The sequence below is a fragment of the Rhinopithecus bieti genome, unplaced genomic scaffold, assembly GCF_001698545.2.
Source record: "Rhinopithecus bieti isolate Rb0 unplaced genomic scaffold, ASM169854v2 scaffold_40559, whole genome shotgun sequence".
NCBI lineage: Eukaryota > Metazoa > Chordata > Mammalia > Primates > Cercopithecidae > Rhinopithecus > Rhinopithecus bieti.
In genome coordinates, this window is record NW_016817388.1 from 782,351 (window position 1) to 806,057 (window position 23,707).

The 23,707-nt window shown below is 43.2% G+C and overlaps 1 protein-coding gene across 3 annotated transcripts in view; it reads right to left on the reverse strand.

Moving 5' to 3' along the window:
- LOC108517883 (sorting nexin-10) overlaps positions 1-23,707 on the reverse strand; it is an 84,070-nt gene that overhangs the window by 36,612 nt on the left and 23,751 nt on the right. The gene's annotated exons all lie outside the window — the stretch shown is intronic.

A 23,707-nucleotide genomic window follows, 5' to 3' on the forward strand; every position in this document is an offset into this window, starting at 1 on the left:
ATAACTGGAGCTTATACACAACAAAGTTAAAAATTAACAGTGGTCATTTCTGGGTGGTAGGATTATGACTGATTTTCACTTCCTTTTTTTTTTTTTTTTTTTTATTTCCCCAAAAGATTACAGTGCATTTGTTACTTTTAGAGTTTAAGAACAAAACAGGTTTTTCAAAAGAAAGTAAAACCTAATGTGCTCTGTTACTTTTATTATTCCCTCCCCACAAAAAACAAACAGCAATCAAGTTAATTTCACTGTGTTTCATTTCCTCCCACATGTTCAGCTATTTTTCTATTCAAATAAAAAAATCACTGACTCCTTACTTTCATCTCTTAAGAATATTCCATCTGTGAGGTTATTTTAAATTCAATGTTACGTGCCAAGTTTTCCCGTATCTGCTCTCAATATTACCTATGCCCTTGGCTCTGCACTGGACACATCTGTGGTGGTGCCAGGGCCCTCCCAGATTTGCTGGGGAAGAGCCTACGAAGGTCCTGCTCCTAGGGCAGATCTACCGGTAGCCAGCTTTCATGACCCTCCCCAGACACAGTAGGGAGGATCAGGGATGGAATGGATGTCATACTCGAAAGAAGCCAGTCCACAGGTTAGAGGGTGCCTAGGGCACAGCCTGGCACAAAAAGAAGAAAGCGCTGGGCAATGGCTCCCTCCTAGTACTTGAACTAGGAAATATTACTACATTTGGTGGTTCTTTAAGAATGGAGCCTGGAAAGTGATGAAAGAGAAACTGGAGAGATAATGACATCACAGCTGGGGTTCTGAGGGACCAGAGTTTCTTGTGTTATACTCGTATAACACAAGTAGATATGAGCCATGATGTACATAAAAGATACTGAAGGCCACAGAAATTGGCCACCAGGCAAGCTGAATCACAGGAGCCAGCTTCTGTTGCTAAAATCTGCAGGGCTGCCTGGGGCCACTTTCCCAGTGGCTTCAGGGTCCAGCATCTCTGAGGTTCCCTATGCACAGTGTCCTTAGCATAAGCATCCCTTTACTCAAAGTGGCTTGAAGGTGACCCCAGTTTGGGCAATCAAAGGAACTCAAACAAAAAGAAAAAGAAATTAGAGCTGCACCAAAACATGAAAGCTGGGCTGAAGGCAGGCAGCCGTACACTTTCGGGGAGGGCCCACAGAGCGAGCAGAACCATCTGCAAACCAGGCCCAAACTGTCTCCCTCAGTCCCAGATTAGAACTAGAAAAGGCAAACCAAGATGGAAAAACAGCAGAACTCTGATACTCAGTTAAAGTTAGAAACACAAATAAAATTGCATTTAAGTTTTTCCACCATTCATCACAAAAGAAAAAAAAAGAGGATATGACAACACATCTTTTTTTAAAGTTTATTAGCAATCTAAAAAAATACTGGTTCATAGGACATAAATCAAAGAAACCACTAACTTGCTAATCTCTATGACACAGAAATTCCATTTATGGTCATGAACTTGATAGTAGGCCAAATTTAGGGTTTAAAATCCAAGAAACAAACAAACAAAAAAAACTGAAGTTTAACCTCACAATTATTTGAATGTCATTTTGGAAAAGTGCTACCTGAGACACAGACACTGAGAACATACCTGCATATGCATGTCGGCCCTGACCTCCACCTCCCTTTGTACTCACACTAAGAAGTATCCCAGTTACTAAACAGAATAAAAGGAAAGAAGCTGTGAAAAATGACACATGAAAGAAGCGAAATGACCACTGGCATAGGTGCTTCCTAACTCATACTGTGACATCCTCTCTCTTCAAAAACTGCCCTTAAATGTTTGAGGCGATGGATATCCCAGTTACTCTGATCTGATCATTACACATTGTACAGATGTATCAAAATGCCACATGTACCTCAAAAATACATATAACTATGATATAGCAAGTTTAAAAAGACAAAAACCAAAAAACTGCCTTGACCTCCCAAGCCAAATCCAAAAGCATTTTTCCCACTTCCCACTTTTACCAAGATCTTTTGGAACATCGGATAAATCTCAGAAGCTGGGGGAGTGGTATCAGTGATTTAAATATTAGTGTTAATTAGTCCAATCAGATTGCCTTTCTATTAACCAAGAGCTATCTTCGGTTACTCACTCATCAGTCATCCCTTACCACCACACAGGGTTTTGATTAGGATGGGAAAAGGGGGAAATCATTGGTAGCTGGGTGCATGGAGTTCTTTGAAAGCTGATGTATTCCTCGATGCCTTGCCCCAGGATTGTGAAAAACCTGAGAACACAACCTCCTGAATAACAGCAGAAAATGCCCTGCCCTCTCTCCTGCCAACAAAATGTTTTTTCAATTCTACTCACTCTACCCCTTCACCTGGTAAGAGTAAGAAGTACTATCATGACTTCCCATCAAAGTACTACCTAAATATAGCATCAAAAGAATAAAATACCTAGGATTACATTTAACAAAAGTACAAACTACATACTCTGAAAACCACAAAACATTGTTGGAAAAAATTAAGAGATTAAAATAAACAGAAAAACATACCATGTTCATGAACTGGAAGACAATTTAACATCTTAAAATGGCAGTACTGCCCAAAGTGATCTATGGATTCAAGCACGATCACTATCAGAATCCCAGATGACTTCTTTGTACAAACTGACCAGCTGATTTTAAAACTCACAGGAATTGCAAGAGGCTTCAAATAGCCAAAACAATCCTGAAAAAGAAGAATAAAGTAGGAGGACTCCCACTTCCCAATTTCAAAACTTACTACAAAGCCAACGGCACTCAAGGCATTGTGGTACTGGCATAAGTATAAACAAACAGATCAAAGGAACAGAATTGAGAGTCCAGAAATAAACCTATAGGTAGTCAACTGATTTCCCCAATAAGGGCACCAAAACCACTCAATGGGGAAAGAATCATCCTTTCAACAAATGGTGCTGGGACAAGTAGATAGCCACAGGCAAAAAAATGAAGTTGAGCTCCTACCTTATACCACATACAAAAATTAACTGAAAATGGATCAAATACCATTTCGTAAGAGCAAAAAACTATAAAACTCAAAGAAGAAAACACAGCAGTTAGTCTCCATGGCCTTGGATTTGGCAAAGGATTCTTTGATATGGCACCAAAAGCATGAGCAACAACAAAAAAATAGGTAAATTAGACTTCATAAAAATTTAAAACTTTTGTGCTTCAAATGCCACCATCAGAGACAACCCACAGAATGAGAAAACATTTGCATATCATATATCTAAGGGACTGTGTCTAAACTATATAAAGAACTCTTACGACTTAATAATAAAAACATGAATTACCCCACTCAATAACAAGCAAAGGATCCTGAACAATTTCTCCAAGGATATACAAATGGTGAAGAAGCAAATGAAAAGATGCTTGATATAATTAGTCACCAGAGAAATTCAAATCTAAACCATGGTAAGATACCACTCTACTCCTACTAGTCTGGTTAGAATTAAAAAGTCAAATAATAAAAAATGCTGGCAAGACGGTAAAGAAATCAGAACCTTCATACACTACTGGGGGAAATAAAAAATCGTGCAGGCCCTTAGGAAAAGTCTGGCAGTTTCTCAAACAATTAAACATATAGTCACCTTATGACTTGGCAATTCTACTCCGAGGTATATATCCAAGAGAAATAAAAACTTGTACATGACTATTCATAGCATCTTAATTAATAACAGTGAAAAAGTCGTAACAGTCCAAATGCTTATCAACAGGCAAACAAAATGTGGTATATCTACTCAGTGGAGTTACTAGTCAACAATATAAAGGAATGAAGTTCTGATACATGTTACAACTTGGATAAACCCTGAAAACATTACAATAAGTGAAAGAAGCCAGTCACAACAGTCCACATATCATATGACTCCATTCACATGAAAGTCCAGAACAGAAACTTCTACAGAGATGGAACATAGACTACTGGTTGCTTACAGTTGGGGCTAGGACTGGGACTGGAGGAAGAACTTAGTGGGTAGGGGAGAGACAGCCAAAGGGTACAGAGCTGTTGCTTTTTGAGGTCATGAAAATACTCTAAAAGTGACTGTGGTGATAGGTGCACGTATCGGTGAATATACCGAAAACCACTGAGTTATATGCATTTTATTTATATTTTATTTATTTTTTTGAGACACGGTCTAGCTTTGTCACCCAGGCTGCAGTGCAGTGTCATGAACACAGCTCACAGCAGCCTCAACCTCCCAGGCCCAAGTGATCCTCCTACCACAGTCCCTCAAGTTGGGGGGACTACAGGCATGGGCCACCACGCCTAGCTAATTTTTGTATTTTTTGTAGAGACAGGGTTTCACCATGTTGCCCACACTGGTCTGGAACTCCTGGGCTCAAGTGATGCATCTGCCTTGGCCTCGTGAAGTGCTGAGATTACAGGAGTGAGCCACTGCGTCCGGCCTGTATGCACATTTTAAAAGGGTAAATGTACTGTATGTGGATCATATATCAATAAAGCTGTTTTGTAAACATGCTACCTGAAACCCAAAGCCTAACCCATTTCTTTATGTTAATAAATTTTTTTCTTTCAGTTCTTTTTTTATTGGAGACAGGTCTCATTCTGCCACACACAGGCTTCAGTGCAGTGGTGTGATCACAACTCACTGCAGCCTCAACCTCCCAGGCTCAAGCAATCCTCCCACCTCAGCCTTCCAAGTAGCTGGGACTACAAGTGCATGCTACTATGACCAGATAATTTTTAAGTTTTTTTGTAGAGACGAGGTTTTGCTCTGATGTCCAGGCTGGTCTTGAATTTCAGGGCTCAAGTGATCCTCCTGCCTTGACCTACCAAAGTACTGGGATTATAGATGTGAGCCGCCACGCTCAGCTTAGTTCTGTTTTTTAGAGAAAGGTCTTGCTATGTTGCCCAGCCTGGTCTCGAACTCCAGGGCTCAAGCGATTCTCCTGCCTCAGCCTCCCAAGTAGCTGAGACTACAGGTGCATGCCACTATGCCTGGCCTAACCCATTTCATTCACAACCCTCATGTCCAAAACACCCTCCTACTATGAGCCACAATGTCTGCCCAAACTGAAGGGCCTCCAACAATATCCACCCTCTGGGGTTCTCTCATCTCTACCTGGATCTGACTCCATTCTTCCTCCACCCTCTCCTCTTCCTTTTTTTTGGGGGGTGGGGGGTGGGGGAGCGCTCTGTCACCCAGGCTGGAGGGCACTGGCTCAATCTCAGCTCACTGCAAGCTCCGCCTCCCAGGTTCACGCCATTCTCTCCTGCCTCAGCCTCCCGAGTAGCTGGGACTACAGGCGCCCGTCACCACGCCCGGCTAATTTTTTATATTTTCAGTAGAGATGGGTTTTCACTGTGTTAGCCACAATGGTCTCTATATTAGCTATGATGGTCTCTATATCCTGACCTCATGATCCGCCCGCCTTGGCCTCCCAAAGTGCTGGGATTACAGACGTGAGCCACTGTGCCTGGCCCGGCTCACCCTCTCCTCCTCTAACCCTTCCTTCCGCTATGCCTCGGGAACTCAAGTCAGGGCTGCAAATGCCCCAATTCAAACCCATTTCAGCAACTTCATCTTAACTGCACCCCGGCTTCTCCACCTGCCCCTCCCTGATAACTCTCCCAAGAACCAGCTGCTCAATCCTCATGTGCTCCCCTCTATCCCAGGACCAGGAGAAAACCAAATTGTCCTAGTCACTGTTATCTCCAGACAATAACCTACCAAGAAGTACCTAGAACCTAGAAATGAAACCAACCTCCTCCTCCTCATTTCCTAGCAAGACCTGCTTCTCTCCAGCTTCCTGCTCCTCCTGCCTGTGGCTTTGCTGACCCCTCCACACTGACTTCCCCACTTTTTCCCGACCTCCTACAAGGAGGGCCTTGATCATGAGTAAAGCCCTAACATTCTGGGCTCTTTCCTTAGCCTACCTCTTTCATTCCTGTTACCTAACCCTCTGTTTATCAACCCCCATGTGGCCACAGCCCTGGCCATGAAATGTAAAGCTAGAAGTTCCCTCTGACCACCAGGGCCTGCCCTTCCTGATCTCACTTCCTCATTCTCACCCAATCGGCTATTCCACTTGAATGAAACCACTAGAGCCCTCACCCACCCATCCCATCTCCCTCTGGACCTCCCGTCCTTCCACTGTGTCACATTCCCTCCCTCTGCACCCTCAGCTCCCTGTCCCACTGCCAGACCAGCCACTTGTATCTCAGGGCCCTGAACCTGGATCAACCTAACATTTGTCTCCCCCATTTTCTCTCCTGTGCCACCCACCACTGAAGAAAAATCCCACCACTTCTGTGACTGGTTCCATGACCAGGTTACTGTTTGCATCCTCCTCCCTTTGTAATGCTGCGTTTATTGCCTGATGCCTTGTTCCTCAAGCAGGTACAAGGTATCGGGCAACAAACACCACATTACAAAGGGAGGAGGATGCAAACTAAGCAAACTAACACTTGTTGAGTGGGAATCCAGGGTTCAGGAGATAAGATCCCAGCAGACTCATCCCAGCAGCTTCAGACCTTTACTCCGCCCTCCAGCCTCTCACCTCTGCCTACCCCCTACTCTCTATTCCCTCAGTCAGCTGACAACCGTACCTTCCACTTCATCAAAACAGTAAGACCAGCAGGTGTAGTTCTTTATCGTGGTCCTCTGCCTCCTCGTAATCCACCCATATATTCACCCACTTTCCCTTAGTCTCAAAGCACCAAACTCCCCCATCTTCAGGATCTTTTCCCCTACCTCTTCCAAGGCCTTGGTCCATCAATTATCCCAGCCCTTACTCCAACCTCTTCCTTTTCACTAGGCCCTTCTTCCTTTCCCAACAAAAAAGCTCAGGCTCCTCTGATGTCAGTGCTGACGACAGCCCTGGCGAATTCACTCAACCAGTATTTGTTGAGTACCAGTCTTCACTTACATAATAGTGAGAGAACACAAAGTAAACATGTAAGCAAATAAAGGAACAAGATAATGAACAAGCTTAATGAGAAAAACAAAACTGGGTGATGTTTTTGAGAGTGACTACCAGGACTTGGTGAGGACTACTTCATATGTGGGTGGTCAGGGAAGGTTTCTCAGAGGAGGTGACTTTTGAGCTGAAACCTGACAGAAGAAAGAAAACCGGGGACAAAACAGTCTGGGGAAGAAACACTGCAGGAAGAGTGGGCAGTGTGTGCCAAAGCCAAGGCCAAAAGAGCCTGGCACATCTGGAGAACAGAAGGAAGCTAGTGTGCTGGAGTGTGAGGGATGAGGGAGAGGATCTCAGAGAAAGAGACATGGGCCTGGTCACGCCAGGCCTGTGGACCACAGTGAGGAATCTGGAAGCCACTGGGGCACTTTCAGCAGGTGCGTGACCTAACCTGACTTATGTTTTAACAGGATCCCTCTGGCTGCTGGGTGTGGAATGGACTTTAGGGGGGCCAAAGTAGAAACAGGGAGACCTGTTTGGAGATGACTAATGGTGCAGGCCAGAGGTGATGGAGGTCCAGACAGCGAAGCAGCAGTGGATGTGTGTACAAGGGGAAGGAGGTATTGGCGTGTTTCCTCACTTATGCTTATCCAGTGGAGGGAAGAAAAATGAGGATGGGCAGCTACAAGGAGAGAGGAACCATAGCATGTATTCAAGAAGAATTCTTTGTGAGACGTGTTGCAGGAGAAGGAGACAGACATTGCATGCAGCCTGGGGCCTGCAACGAGGCCCATGATGGGACAGAAGGCATTCTCCTCACTTCTGTACTGCCTACCCAAGGGCTGGCTTTGATGTGCACAGACAGTGGCATATTCTTGGTGGGGCACATGGGCAGTTTCAGTGGTGAGGTGTCACATGTGGCTTCCCAGCAGAAGCCACAGACTCCCTGTCTCCTTCCACTTTAATCAGGGCACTTCCGCAGTGGGCCACTGGCAGCCCTCTTCCCTTCCACTCTACACTTATTCTCTGGTTTGGCTACCTCCATTCCCATATCATGTGTAAAGGTGTCCAGAATCAGAACTGCCTTTGAGGGTGGACCAGCCACCTCCTAGTGGTCTCTTCATGCGGACACTCTGCACATAACTCAAACTTACTGTGTCCAAACCAGGCTGGTGGACACAAGATACCTTCTCCCTGCCCTTCTACACCCTAGACAATTCTACTATCTTCTATGTTGCCCATTTTCATTAATGATGTCAGCATCCACATGGTAGCTCAAGTGAGAATCTTGGAAACTGTCACTGATTCCTTTTCAAACCCAGGTGGTCAGCCAGCCCTTATAGTCCTCTCTCTAAATACCTCCTAAGTCCATTCCTGTCTCTCAACCTCCAGTGTCACTGGCCTAGTTCAAGCTCTCATCAGTTTTACTCTTGACTCTAGCTGGAAGAAGGGTACATTCCCTTGGTAGGGCCCAACATACTTAGCAAGTGGCTCACCTAAATGATTTTTGAATAAACAAGAAAAAGAATGTGGCCGGGCGTGGTAGCTTACGTCTGTAATCCCAGCACTTTGAGAGGCCAAGGTGGGCGGATCACAAGGTCAAGAAATCAAGACCATCCTGGCTAACACAGTGAAACCCCGTCCCTACTAAAAATACAAAAAATTAGCCGGGCATGGTGGCAGGCGCCTGCAATCCTAGCTAATTGGGAGGCTGAGGCAGGAGAATGGTGTGAACTTGGGAGGCAGAGCTTGCAGTGAGCCGAGATCGCGCCACTGCACTCCAGCCTGGGGGATACAGTGAGACTCCGTCTCAGAAAAAAAAAAAAAAAAAAAAAAGCATAAATGAATAAAATGAAGAAATGAGTGATGAAATCAATGAATAAACCAAAAAACAAATTTTTATGTGCAGAGACAAAGAAAATTAAAACATATTCAGCCTAATGGAGGAGATGCAACCAAGCAGGTACAAGCATCAGGCAACAAACACAGTGTTACAAAGGGAGGCAGATGTAAACCAAGGAAACTAACATTTGCTGAGCATCTGCCAGTTGTCAAGCACTAAACCAGGCACTTCATAAACAGTGTACTTCTTGCACTCCAGATGAAGACACTAACATTCAAAGAAGTAGAATAACTGTCCCATGTCATCTAACACAAAGTAGCAGGGTTCAGACTCAAACCTAGGTCAGTAGGCCACAAATCCTGTGTTGGCTAGTGGACATTTGCTTACTGGAAGGGTCGCACTTCAAAAGATAATTAACAGGAGCCAGGCGCAGTGGTTCACACCCGTAATCCCAGCACTTTGGGAGGTCAAGGCAGGTGCATCACCTGAGGTAAGGAGTTCGAGACTAGCCTAGCCAACATGGCAAAACCCCATCTCTACTAAAAATACAAAAATTAGCCAGGGATGGTGGCGCATACCTGTAATCCCAGCTACTCTGGAGGATGAGGCACAAGAACTGCTTGAACCCAGGAGGCGGAGGTTGCAGTGAGCTGAGATCACACCTCTGCACTCCAGCCTGGGCGACAGAGCGTGACTCCGTCTCAAAAAAAAAAAAAAAAAAAAAAAAATTAAATAATAAAAAAAAAAGATAACACACAGAAAGTGCTTATAAAGGATAATTGCTGTTCTAAGTACTTTACATATATCCTTATAAAAATAGTCAGTTCATCTGGGCACAGTAGCTCACGCCTGTAATCCCAGAACTTTGGGAGGCTGAGGCAGGAGGATCACTTAAACTGAGGAGTTCAAGGCCAGCCTGGGTAACATGGCGAGACCTCATCTCTTTCAAAAAATATACACAAATAAAATGAAATTTAAAAAACAAAAACAAAAATGATAGGTACTAATATTATCCCCATTTCACAGTTAAGCAAACAGAGAAATGGAAAAGTTAACAGGTAATGTGTCAAAGGTCACATAGCTATTAAGTGACAGAATTTGGACTTGAACCCAGGCAGGCAGCCAGCCTTGCTTTGGTGTCCCAGTTGGCCATCACTAAACCTTTTCATTGCATTAATGAAGAAGGTAATATGGGAGGCATGGGTTCCAGGTGCAGAGTACAATATGACCCATGTAGGGAGGCAAGAAGGTGCAAGCAATGTGTGGGATCAGGAGGTGATTCACTGGACTGGGATGGGCAGGGTAGAGGAAAATGAGGCTCCAGAGAAATGATGGACTCAGACATGAGAATTCCTGCACCTATTCCAGGACCACATGATTGACTTATTTGAGATTTAAAGTGCCTCTATCTTTCACAAGGTAGTGAACAGTTACAAGGAAGTGTTCACTGTTTTCTTAGCCAAGGTATTTAGTTCTCTCCATTTTGAAGGTAGAAAAAATAAAAAAGCAAGGGAAGAACTAATTTGTTCAATGTCTTATCGTTAACTAAATGGCATAACCTGCCCCACAGTCCATAGAGGTAAGTATCGGCACCCTAACCCCTTGGTATTTACTTTTAATACAGTTTTAGTTGTAAAAGACTATTCATAACATATTTTTAAAATCTCTAATTTTGGCCAGGCATGGTGGCTCATGCCTGTAATCCCATCACTTTGGGGGGCCAAGGCGGGTGGATCACCTGAGGTCAGGAGTTCAAGACCAGCCTGGCCAACATGGCAAAACCCTGTCTCTACTAAAAATATAAAAATTAGCCGGGTGTGGTGGTGCATACCTGTAGTGCCAGCTACTTGGGAGGTTGAGGCAGGAGAATCGCTGGAACCCAGGAGGCAGAAGTTGCAGTGAGCTGAGATCGCACCATTGCACTCCAGCCTGGGCAATACAGCTAGACTCTATCTCAAAAAAAAAAAAAAAAAAATCTCTAATTTTGTTTCATATACTTCAAACATGAGCCAATGAAACTATCACTTGTATGCCCCATTACCATGAAGCTACACACAAATCCATCAAATATAAATTTATATTTGATGGCTGGATGCTGTGGCTCACGCCTATAATCCCAGCACTTTGGGAGGCCGAGGCGGGCGGATCACTTGAAGTCAGGAGTTCAAGACCAGCCTGGCCAACATGGTGAAACCCCGTCTCTACCAAAAATACAAAAAAATCAGCTGCGCATGGTGGTGTGCACCTGTAGTCCCAGCTACTCAGCAGGCTGAGGCAGAATTGCTTGAACCTGGGAGGCGGAGATTGCGGTGAGCCAAGATCGTGCCACTGCACTCCTGCCTGGGTGACAGAGCGAGACTCCACCTCAAAAACAAAAAAACAAAAAAAATTATATTTGGCAAACTTCAGTAGAAAAAAATTCAAAGCCAGATCCCACAAACTAACCTTTAACTGTAACACTGCTTTGGGAAAGGCAAAGGAGAACAGGCCTGTTAAGTGATCTAAGCAAACCCTTAGGTTCATTTTGAACCTACTAGGATCCTCATCTTATTAGTCACAGAAAAAGGTCATCTTGGAGTCTGTAAGTGCTATGCTAGGCCCTTCTTTCATGAGAATGGTAGAGGGCAGAGGGGGGTGATCACAGCTTCAAAGCCTCCCAGATGGATTATCCCCGTCCTCTGAGACCACCCATTCTCTGAGACTAATGTCTCCATGTATCCCTACCACTTCAAAAGGCAAGAAACATTTTAGTGCTTGGTGAAAGAGCCAAAGAAATGTTCTGTGACCTCTGAAAGCAAATATTCTAAAGCAAGATCATTCTTTTACGTATTTTAAATTTAAATTAATGTTTAAATAATATAATTCAGGAAGTTTGAAAAACAGAGAAGTAAAATATTGCCCATAAGTAGGGTGACCATATGGCCCGGGCTGCTTGGGACAGTCTTGATTTTCTCTTGTCATCACAGTATGTATAATTATTCATAGTACCTTCATTTCCCACTCAGTCATTTGAACTGTGCTCAGAAGTGCTATGACTGAGGCCAGGCATGGTGGCTCACACCTGTAATCCCAGGATGTTGGGAGGCCGAGGCAGGAGGATCACTTGAGGCCAGGAGTTCAAGACCAGCCTGGGCAACATAGTGAGGCCTCATCTCTACAAAAACAATTTAAAAATTATCTAGGTGTGGTATGTGCACCTGTAGTCCCAGTTACTTGGGAGGCTGAGGTGGGAAGATCATCTGAGAGAGAAGATTGAGGCTACAGTGAGCCATAATCACACCACTGCATTCCAGCCTGGGTGACAGTGCAAGACCCTGCCTCAGAAACAAACAACGTGTCATTATTTCCATAATAAATTATTCCTGGTCACCTTAACCGTAAACCACCACAATAAACAATCATTATCACAATTTTGTTTTACTTCCTTACAGTGTTTTTCTCACACACATATTTTTTATTGATATAATCATAAGTGTTTTCACAAGCCTACATTTTCTGTTCTTCAATCTCATTACAACAAAAATATCCATGTTTCTGGATAAGGGGTTATCTTATTCGACGGAGCGGATGTTACCTTACCTGTATTGTTGAGCTTCAGGTCTGCCATGGTGGGAAGGAGGGTAGTAAGGACTTGGGAAATTTTAGAGAAAGTGTATTTGTGAGGTACCTACAGTACCAGTATATAAACTTCAAGAGAAATTTCAACCTAAGTGAGGGTGTGACAAAAAAATGATTACTATTAGGAGGAAATTTTACAAATTCCTTTCATGAACAGGGCAGTCCTCTGTTACATTCTAGACCAACTGGATTCCCTCATTCAGCCCGTATTTATGAAGCTCATTCGCTTCACGCACCATGGTAGGTGCTATCTGGAGATACATGTCCTGTTGGCACTACTTCCAAATGTATCCTAAATCTCATCGCCAACTTTATTGCTGAAACCCTACTCCTGGTGACCACCATCCATCAGCCAGACTGCTAAGACAGCCTCCTAATGACTCTGCAGTCTTGCCCCACACAATCCATTCACCATGCACTTAGAGTGATCTTCTCAATGTAAAATTCAGATCAAAACCCCTTCCTACATAAAGCCCTCCAATGGCTTCCCACTGCAAAAGAAATAAACAGTAAATCCCCTGCCATGACTAACAAGGCCCTGCTTCCCCCACCACTCCTGCCGCCTCCTGGGCACCCCCATCCACTCTCCTCCTCTCCTCTATGTTCTGCTGCCACAGCTTCTCTCTGTCCCTCACACACGCCAAGCGCATCTCATGACAGGGCCTTCGCATCTACTATGCCCTCTTCTTGGAATACTTTTTCCCTAGACTTTTTTCGGGCTGTGTCCTCAGCTCATGTTTCCAAAGACACCTTTGCTGCAATACCGTAACTCGTTTTTCCCCTAATTCACTCTCTTTCCAATTACACTATTTTATTTATTTTTATTTTGTTTTGAGACAGGATCTCACTCTATCACCCAGACTGGAGTACAGTGGCGTGATCCTGGCTCACTGCAACCTCCACCTCCCAGGCTCAAGTGATCCTCCCACCTCAGCCTCCCAAGTAGCTGGGACTATAGGCTCACACCACCACACCTGGCTAATTTTTGTTATTTTTTGTAGAGACAAGATCTCACTATGTTGCCCAGGCTAGTCCTGAACTCCTGGGCCCAAGTGATCCTTCTGCCTCGAACTCCCAAAGTGCTGAGATTACAGTCATGAGCCACCACCTCTGGCAGTCTGAAACTTACGACATGGGTTCCTAAATGGTACTTAGGTCTATAACCAATTGTTTAATAACAAATTGGGAAAAAGAAAGACGATGCACTGGACTTTTTATGTAGCTAGAATCTCTCAATTTAAAGGACTCCCCTTTATCCTGAGATTATGTCTTTCTTATTTTGGGAAGGTGACAAAATATTCCTTCTTTTATAAAATGGCAGAGAGTAGATCTGACAGGTTTGGGGAGGTGTCAATGCCTTTTATATAAAGAGCAAAAAGCTAGCAATCCTGTGCAAGACTCCCAACATTCTTTTTTACATTTTAGTAATCCAAGAATTCCACAAATCTGGGTACTACTCAGCATTCCCCAAAAACCCTCTCAAGTATGAACCCTGGAAGGGTTTTCCCAGGCCCTTAGTTGTACCAACTCCAACCTGGTAGGACGGGCTGCCTGGGGTATCAAGAAAGGTCCCAAGGGCTTGTCTGGCTCACTGGATCATGTTCAAAAGAACATGATCAATTAGTGATGGCTGCCATGGTGGGAAGGAAGGTAGTAAGGACTTGGGGAATAAAGGCGTGGGAGAGTGGCATGAGCAATGCAGCTGACAAAGGTAAGCTGTGGCCTAATATGTATCATAGTCCAATGTTAAAACCATTTGGGAGCCAGGCACAGTGGCATGTGCCTGTAGTTCCAGCTACTCAGGAGGCTGAGATTCAGGAGGATATCTTGAGGCCAGGAGTTTGAGGCCAGCCTGGGCAACACAGCAAGACCCCAACCCAACTCTTAAGGAAAAAAAAAAAAAAACTGGTAAAGTGAAAAAATTTAATGATTTGCTCAGTCCCTGATGGAGAAGATAATGAAGTAAGGAGGGTGTCCAGCAGTCAGCAGGGGTTCATTCACTCCCTCCTGGTACGTGATTCATTACCTGCCTGAAGAAAACTTTGGGAAGCTGTCAGTGCTCAAGTCATTACATCCAGGGTCTGCAGTGCACCTAACCTGGAAAGGAACACGTGGCCAAGGCAGGCAGGCCAGGAAGGAGCTCAGTGGGAAGGGCTCAACACTGACCAAATTAAACAAAGCCAGCAGGAGCCTTCTTCAAAGAAAGCTAATCTTGTGATCCTGTCGGTAAATCAAAGTCCAAAGATGAACAAAATATCCAGAAGGAAAACGAATGAACTTGGGGAGTGGGAAGGAAAAGCAAGACTGGCTTTATTCCAGGAGCAGACTTAACATATTAGAGTTCTCTGTGAGTACATCTGTAATGAAGCAAGATTCAAGAGAAAAAGCTTTTACCTTTATACATTTCAAAAGGATGAAATAGGCAGAAATTGTCATCCCCATCAAATAACTCTGCCTACACATGGGGCTGTGAGCTCCATGCCTTGTGGAAACAGAAAATGGCCACAAGAATAAATGACTCCATCTGAAACAGGCCAGTGTTCACACTTTCACCCTGATCCGAACGCAGGGCTAATGACAAGTCCAGAGTTCACATAACCTTTGGTTCAGCATCCCTACCTCCAGGCAGGTATCCTTCAGAAAGATCAGCACCCAGAGGCAAAGCCACGTGTGTCAGCTGCTCACTGAGCCATGTTTATAACTGGAAGAGGTGAGATAACCCAAATGTCCATTAGTAAGGAAACGATTAAATAAAGTAGGATGTAGTCATGGAATACCTTGTAGTTCAAAGGAAAGAGGTGAATCTGTAAATGCTGAGATAGAGAGATGTCCATGATGCACAAACAGGAAACAGCAAACGGCTGAACAACATGCAGCATGATTCCATTAAGTGTGTATATATGTGTATACACGTTTGTATGCATAGATGATTCCAGGCTGGGCGCGGTGGCTCACACCTGTAATCCCAACACCTTGGGAGGCCGAGGCAGGCGGATCACAAGGTCAGGAATTCAAGATCAGCCTGGCCAATATGGTGAAACCCCTGTCTCTAGTAAAAACACAAAAATTAGCTAGGCATGATGGCAGGCGCCTGTAGTCCCAGCTACTCGGGAGGCTGAGGCAGGAGAATCACTTGGACCTGGGAAGCAGAGGTTGCAGTGAGCCAAGATCGTACCATTGCATCCAGCCCGGGCAACAGAGTGAGACTTCATCTCAAAAAATAAAATAAAATAAATTAAAAAAAAAGAAGACTCCAGAAAATATATGCCAAGGTAAACAGAAGTGGGATGGGGGAGGGGGACTTTCATTTTTTTCACTTTGTACATTCCAGGATTAACAACTTTTTTGTATATATTATTTTTGTGATTTAAAAATATAGGCCGGGAGCAGTGGCTCACACCTGTAATCTCAACACTTTGGGAGGGCGAGGCGGGGAGATCACTTGAGGTCAAGAGTTCAGGACCAGCCTGGCCAACAAGGTGAAACCCTGTCTCTACTAGAAATACGAAAACTAGTCGGTTGTGCTGGCTGGCACCTGTAATCCCAGCTACTCGAGAGGCTAAGGCAGGAGAATCACTTGAACCCGGGAGGTGGAGGTTGCAGTGAGCCAAGACTGTGCCATTGCACTCCAGCCTGGGCAACAGAGCAAGACTCTGTCGCAAAATTAATTAATTAATTAAAAATATAAACAAATATATAAATACAAGTAACATATACATATAGATATATAAAATAAAGAAGAGCCCCACACTCCTTTCTTCCTCTTTTGCTGAATTAGGAAAAACCAATACTAGAGAAGGAAACGCCCTGGAGAAGTGAATACTTGGCTCTTTCTCTCTGAGGCTTTTGTCATTTCCCCCCGCCTTAGCTAGCATATCAGGTTGTCTTTCTGTTTCGTTATCATCAGTCAAAATCAACACTTAATTTTTGAAGCAGGGTTTGCATTAGAAGAAAAACAAAATAAGAACTGCAGAGCAAATCCAAATTTTTTTTTTTCTTTTTTCCTAGGTTTAGCTCAGCTGAAGATAAATCCAGATGGTCTAGAAGCAAGCTAAGCCCAGCCCAATATGTTTGTGGTGATATCAGATGCTGACAGACAAAAGCTTTACTGGCCTTTGGTCTCACTGATACGTCTTTCCAACTCCACCCATCTCTGAACATATCATTTATTTATAATGTATCCTCCCCTTGCTTCCAAATGGATTTGAAGCAGCTCCCAGATAGATTTAAGGCAACAAACAGTAGTTGACCTGAAAATGGCAAAGCTGTTAACACAGAAGCTGAGGAAGACAAATGGCACGAATGAGGAAGAAGTAAAAATGCTATTTTAAACATAAACTCCTAATATTTCATAAGCATACTTAATTTTCAGTTGTTATATATCAGAGTTCCTCAAGGAGGAGATAATAGCCTAGAAAGACACTACTAAAATATCTACATCTACTGATTCAGTGAATAAATCTAATCTAAATTCAACAAGCTTCCCAATGCTTTTCAGACATGACATCGTTTATAAGCCACTCTTACGACCACAGAAGTATAATACATCTCTTGACATAAACTACCCTTCCTCCACTGACACAGGGGTTTGATCATCTTCAATAACTAGCTTGAAAGGCAGTATCAAAGTGTTTAGAGTTCACGTTTGGAGTCATTCATATCTGGGATCAAATCCCCAAATGTGCCACTCATGGCTGTGTGACCCTGAACAAGTTACTTAACCTTTCTGAGAGAGCTTCAATTTTCTCGTAGAGATAAAGGGATCTTACATGGAGAAAAAGTGCTTCTTTCATAGGGCTACTAGAAGGATTAAATCAGATAATGTACTTAAACCACTTAGCAAGTGTACAAGAAAAATTAAGTATGGGTTGGGCACAGTGGCTCATGCCTGTAATCCCAGCACTTTGGGAGGACAAAGCAAACAGATCACTTGAGCTCTGAAGTTCAAAACCAGCCTGGGCAACATGGCAAAACCCCGTATCTACAAAAAACACAAAAATTAGCCAAGTATTTTTTTGGCAGGCATCTGTAGTCCCAGCTACCTGGGAGGCTGAGATGGGAAGACTGCTTGAGCCCAGGAGGCAGAGATTGCAGCGCGCCATGATCTCACCATTGCACTCCAACCTGGGCAACAGAGTGAAACCCTCTCTCAAATAATAATAATAACAATAATAATAATAACAATAACAATAATACATAAGGATGACCACTGGCTGAATTGTGGTACTTTTTTCTTCAAAATATAAGAACAACAGAAGGTGCAAAAAAACGGTATTATTCCAATAAAAAAGCTGGACTGGATATCTGCATATACACGTACATCTTCACAGACCAGAGAGACAAAAGCAAGACTCGCCTTTCTCAAAGGATGCACAAGGATCCCTGCACACTTAGCTATAAGAAATAACCACATACACCTGCAAACACTGTGGCAAAAAAAAATCACTGGGCAAGTAGTCTATGGCTATTGGCACAGGAAATATGCATTAGCCTGGCTATTCAAGATTGACCACCATCAGAAATGTAGAAGATGTGATCTAACACTTGCGTCTTAAAATTCTAGTATATTCCGGACATACTCCAATTGTTTTCAAGTAAGCTCTACTCTGAATGTGTCTTCAAATCAACAGTCCCATAAAGGCCTTTCCCATATCCTAGACACTGAGGACATTTGGCCTATTAGAAGATCACCATGAAAGCCGGGCGTGGTGGCTCACGCCTGTAATCCCAGCACTTTGAGAGGCCGAGGCAGGCAGATCACAAGGTCAGGAGTTTGAGACCAGCCTGGCCAACATGGTGAAACCCTGTCTCTACTAAAAATACAAAAATTAGCTGAGCATGGTGGTGTGCACCTTTAATCTCAAAGCTATGCAGGAGGCTGAGGCAGGAGAATCGCTTGAACCCAGGAGACAGAGCTTCCAGTGAGCCGAGATCATGCCACTGCACTCCAGCTGGGGCAACAGAGCAAGACTCTGTCTAAAAAAAAAAGAAGATCACTATTAAATATTCATTCAGGCTTCCATTTTCCAAGTTAATTATTCCCAGGTATTTAGTGGCCCTTGCTACAGAGTAAGAGACTTAAATAAGTGTCTCTTCTAAGTTCCCAGTAAAATGAACAGAAAATACAAACGGTAATAAAAAATGAAACTACTGATGACTACGTGTCGGCCTTGTGCTGAGTATGTTGTATGTTCTTAATTCTCACAATCATCCATTTTACAGATGAAGATAGTAAGGCTTAGAGAGGTAAAGTAACCTGTTCAAGGTCATCACCGCAAAGTGACCAACGTGCTCAAGGGCAATGCTAGATTTCAAATCCATCTGTCACTAGTTAACACTACTCACTTTGCAGATCTTGGTTTCAATCTCACTACCCAGGGCACTTGCCCTCACTCCCTCCAACAAGGTCAGCTCTCCCTAGGTAGTTTCCCTTGTACCATCATCTTCCTCTGTAACTCTGATCATAACAATGAAAGATTATTCTGAGAATAAAAATATCATTGCTTGGCCGGGCGCGGTGGCTCAAGCCTGTAATCCCAGCACTTTGGGAGGCCGAGACGGGCGGATCACGAGGTCAGGAGATCGAGACCATCCTGGCTAACCCGGTGAAACCCCGTCTCTACTAAAATACAAAACTAGCCGGGCGAGGTGGCGGGCGCCTGTAGTCCCAGCTACTCGGGAGGCTGAGGCAGGAGAATGGCGTAAACCCGGGAGGCGGAGCTTGCAGTGAGCTGAGATCTGGCCACTGCACTCCAGTCCGGGCGACAGAGCGAGACTCCGCCTCAGAAAAAAAAAATATATATATATCATTGCTCTTATTCAGGTAAATACCGAATTAATGCCTGTGCTCCAAACCGTAAATTACAAATGGCATGGCTCCTCACTATTCGTTTATTTAGCATCTCTGGCCTCAATCTTAGTAGTATCAGGCACAAAATGGGTTTTCCATATACATTCGCACAGACGGCATGAATAAATGGAGAAAAAAAGTGCCCAGAAATACTCAGCAGCTTAGGGCACTGCACTGATGAAGCACGGGCTGCCCAGTGTTCATCCACCCTGGGCTCAAATCCGGCTAAGTGACCCTGGTCCACCTGCTTACCCTCTGTGCACCTCGGTATCCTCATCTATAAAACAGTTATCAACAACAGAACCTAATTCTATATAATTATTACAAGGTACAAAGAAGTTAATATGTATAAAACACCTGGCCTAAAGCCTGGCTCATAACAAGCACATAGTAATTGCTGCCATTAATTATTATTATTAGGCTTAAAACCAAAAAACAGAACTGCGGTTTGTCATCTGTTTTCCCCACTGGCACAAGCCCAGTGAAGATGACTGTTGAAATGCCACAAGAGTTAAGGAACAGGTGCTTTATTTCCCTCTGGTCACTTAATGCAAGGCAAACCCATTACGGTTAAAGGATAATGTAATCACACCAATGATTCATTGTTCCCATCCATAACCCTGGGTTTCTGGAAAATCCTGGGTTGCTTTCAGGTCTGAAATCATGTGATTCTAAGCCAACTTACTAATTAAGCTAGACCAAGAATCCAAAACTGTCATCTGCTGCATTGAAATGAGATCCCTTTTTTTTTTTTTTACTCTAGGTATAATTTCTTTCTTTTTTTTTTTTTTTTTTTTGAGACGGAGTCTCACTCTGTCGCCCAGGCTGGAGTGCAGTGGCGCGATCTCAGCTCACCGCAAGCTCCACCTCCCGGGTTCACGTCATTCTCCTGCCTCAGCCTCCCAAGTAGCTGGGACTACAGGTGCCTGCCACCACACCCGGCTAATTTTTGTGTTTTGTTTAGTAGAGACGGGGTGTTAGCCAGGATGGTCTCGATCTCCTGACCTCATGACCCGCCTGCCTCAGCCTCCCAAAGTGCTGGGATTACAGGCGTGAGCCACCGTGCCCGGCCAACTCCACGTATAATTTTAAGCAAATAAGTTGCAAAAGACACCTTCTAAATATAAATTTGATAAAAATACAAAAATCTCAAAATTTGTCAGCTTCAATTTTATTTACATAAAAGAAAGCACCCCCTTTAAAACTGCTTTTCTAATAGAAAATATAAATTCATTTGATTTTGTATTATATTAACTATTTTGCAGTTTTAAAACATTATCAAGTATTTTGTAATTTTTTTTTTTTTTTNCTCAGCCTCCCAAGTAGCTGGGACTACAGGTGCCTGCCACCACACCCGGCTAATTTTTGTGTTTTGTTTAGTAGAGACGGGGTGTTAGCCAGGATGGTCTCGATCTCCTGACCTCATGACCCGCCTGCCTCAGCCTCCCAAAGTGCTGGGATTACAGGCGTGAGCCACCGTGCCCGGCCAACTCCACGTATAATTTTAAGCAAATAAGTTGCAAAAGACACCTTCTAAATATAAATTTGATAAAATACAAAATCTCAAAATTTGTCAGCTTCAATTTTATTTACATAAAAGAAAGCACCCCTTTAAAACTGCTTTTCTAATAGAAAATATAAATTCATTTGATTTTGTATTATATTAACTATTTTGCAGTTTTAAAACATTATCAAGTATTTTGTAATTTTTTTTTTTTTTTGAGATGGAGCCTCGCTCTGTCGCCCAGGCTGGAAGTGCAGTGGCACAACCTCAGCTCACTGCAACTTCCGCCTCCCAGGTTCACATCATTCTCCTGCCTCAGCCTCTTGAGTAGCTGGGATTACAGGCGTGAGCCACCACACTCGGCCATATTTTGTGATTTTTTAAAAAGCTGTAACACTTTTGGGACAAATGGGGACACATTAATGTGACCCTGTTTATTAGATAATGTACTGTATAAAGTTAAATTTCCAGGGTATGATAATAGCATTATAGTTATCTAGAAAAATGCCTTTGTTCCTAGGTTCAACTTTAAACAAATATTCCTATGATCACATCTATAGGGTTTTCTGTGCACCCAAACATACAAATTCATTATTTACTCCTGACCAATCCAATTAATACATTTTGTTTAAAATTGCTTTTCTAATTCATTTTGCTGGACTATTTTCACTACAGATGGCTTCTATTTTTATTCTTTTTCCTGCTATTGTAATCTGCTTTCTAGTCCCTTCCTTGGTTATCTTTTTTTTTTTTTTTTTGAGACAAAAACTCTCACTTGGTCACTCAGGCTGAAGTGCAGTGGCGCGATCTCAATTCACTGCAACCTCCGCCTTCCGGGTTCAAGTGATTCTCATGCCTCAATTTCCCGAGTAGCTGGGACTACAGGCATGTGCCACTACACACGGCTAATTTCTGTATTTTCAGTAGAGACAGGGTTTCACCTGTTGGCCAGGCTGGTCTCAAACTCTGACTTCAAGTGATCCGCCCACCTCAGCCTCCCAAAGTGCTGGGATTACAGGCATGAGCCACCACGCCCAACCTGCTCTTTTTTCTTAAAATACTTTAGGCAGAATCCCATGCAGTTCATAGGCTATGTTCTTGACACTCACCTATGAAACTGAAAGCCACTAGAAAAAAAGGGAACTGTATATACTACGGAAATAGTTGCTAAATCTCAGCAAATTCACAAGTCAATATAACAACTAAATGCCCAAGGGTTTCAGAGCAATGTATTTTAAACAAGCCACACAGGACCCATATTATACTTAGTCATAATATAAAAATATTGCCAGCCTGGCTAACATGGTGAAACCCCGTCTACTAAAAATACAAAAAATTAAGCCAGGCATGGTGGCACATGCTTGTAATCCCAGCTACTCAGGAGGCTGAGGTAGGAGAATCGTTTGAATGAAAGCAGAGGTTGCAGTGAGCTGAGATAACACCACTGCACTCCAGCCTGGGTAACAGAGTAAGACTTCATCTCAAAAAAAAAAAAAATTGAACAGTAGACTCATTATGTCCTTTACAAGAATGAACTACCCTTTGAAAATACATTGACAGACAAGCCATTTCAGTCTAACAAAATTAAAAGGAGTAACTTTTTAAAAAAGAAAATGGTATTTGTTACCTGTCAAAAAGTCAGGTTCTTGGGCCAGGCGTGGCGGCTCACACCTGTAATCCCAGCACTTTGAAAGGAGACCGAGGTGGGAGGATCACCTGAGGTCAGGAGTTCGAGACCAGCCTGGCCAACACGGGGAAATCCCATCTCTACTAAAAATACAAAAATTAGGTGGGGTGGTGGCATGTGCCTGTAGCCTCCCCAGCTACTCGGGAGGCTGAGACAGGAGAATCGCTTGAACCCAAGAGGCAGAGGTTGCAGTGAGCCAAGATCGCGCCTCCACTGCACTCCAGCCTGGCAACACAGGGAGACTCTGTCTCAGAAAAAAAAAAAAAGAAAGAAAGAAAAGAAAATAAATTCAGGTTCTTCAGCACTCAGGATTTCATTACCTGTCTGATGACAACTCAATTTCACTTTTTTTTTTTTTATTATTATTATGCCACAAGCGAACAATGATCCTTAAGAGGAGAGAGAATGTGAGGACAAACAGGAGGTGGGGTTTTGTTACATGAATGTTCAGGAAAAGGACAGACCTTAGCCACACTTGTTTGGCAGGGCCCCCAATTCATCTAATGCCTAAATTATTTAACCCTTTGTTAACAGGCAGCCTTTAAAGGCATATAATTCCTCTGAATATTCTTTGCATAGAGTCCCAAACATAGTAGGTCCTCCCATGCTGGCAAAACAATCACAAAAAGCTCAGTTAAGCAAACCCAGCCAAGAAAGGTGCATCAGGTGAAGTGAAGCAGTAGCCTTGGGAAGAAAGACTTCAGTTTACAGGTTCTAACAAGATCAGGAGTCCACTAGATAAATGAAGCAGCTCTAAAGATCTGCTGTACCACATTGTACCTATGGCTAACAATACTGTATTATACACTGGAAAGTTTGTTAAGAGGGTAGGTCTGCTGGTGAGTATTCTAATCACAATGAAATGTTCTTTTTTTAAAAGGGGGGGGGACAGGTATCTGTTAAATGGTTTTTAGTTAGCCTCGTTCTCTTTTTGTAGCTGTGTACTATTCCACGATGTGAATGCAATACAGTTCATTTCAACAGCACCCACAGATAAGACATTCTCATGCTACTATGAACAAGTACGCAGTGAATACCTACCTGCATGAGTACAGCTAAGGATAAATTTCTTTAAGTGGAATTGTTGGATCAAGCAAGATCATCTGAATCATTAAGATATTGGCAAAGCAACGTATTTACAAGTGAGTGGGTTGTTTTCCTGTATCTTCCCTAACATGATCCGTCTGCAAAATGTTTTATCTTTGTCAATCCTAGATAGGCGAAAAATGGTTAATTTCAATGTGATTTAATTAGTATTTTTTTCAATTATGCGTAAGAGCAAGCATTTTCCATGCGTTTAGTTACCACTATTATTATTATTATTATTATTATTATTATT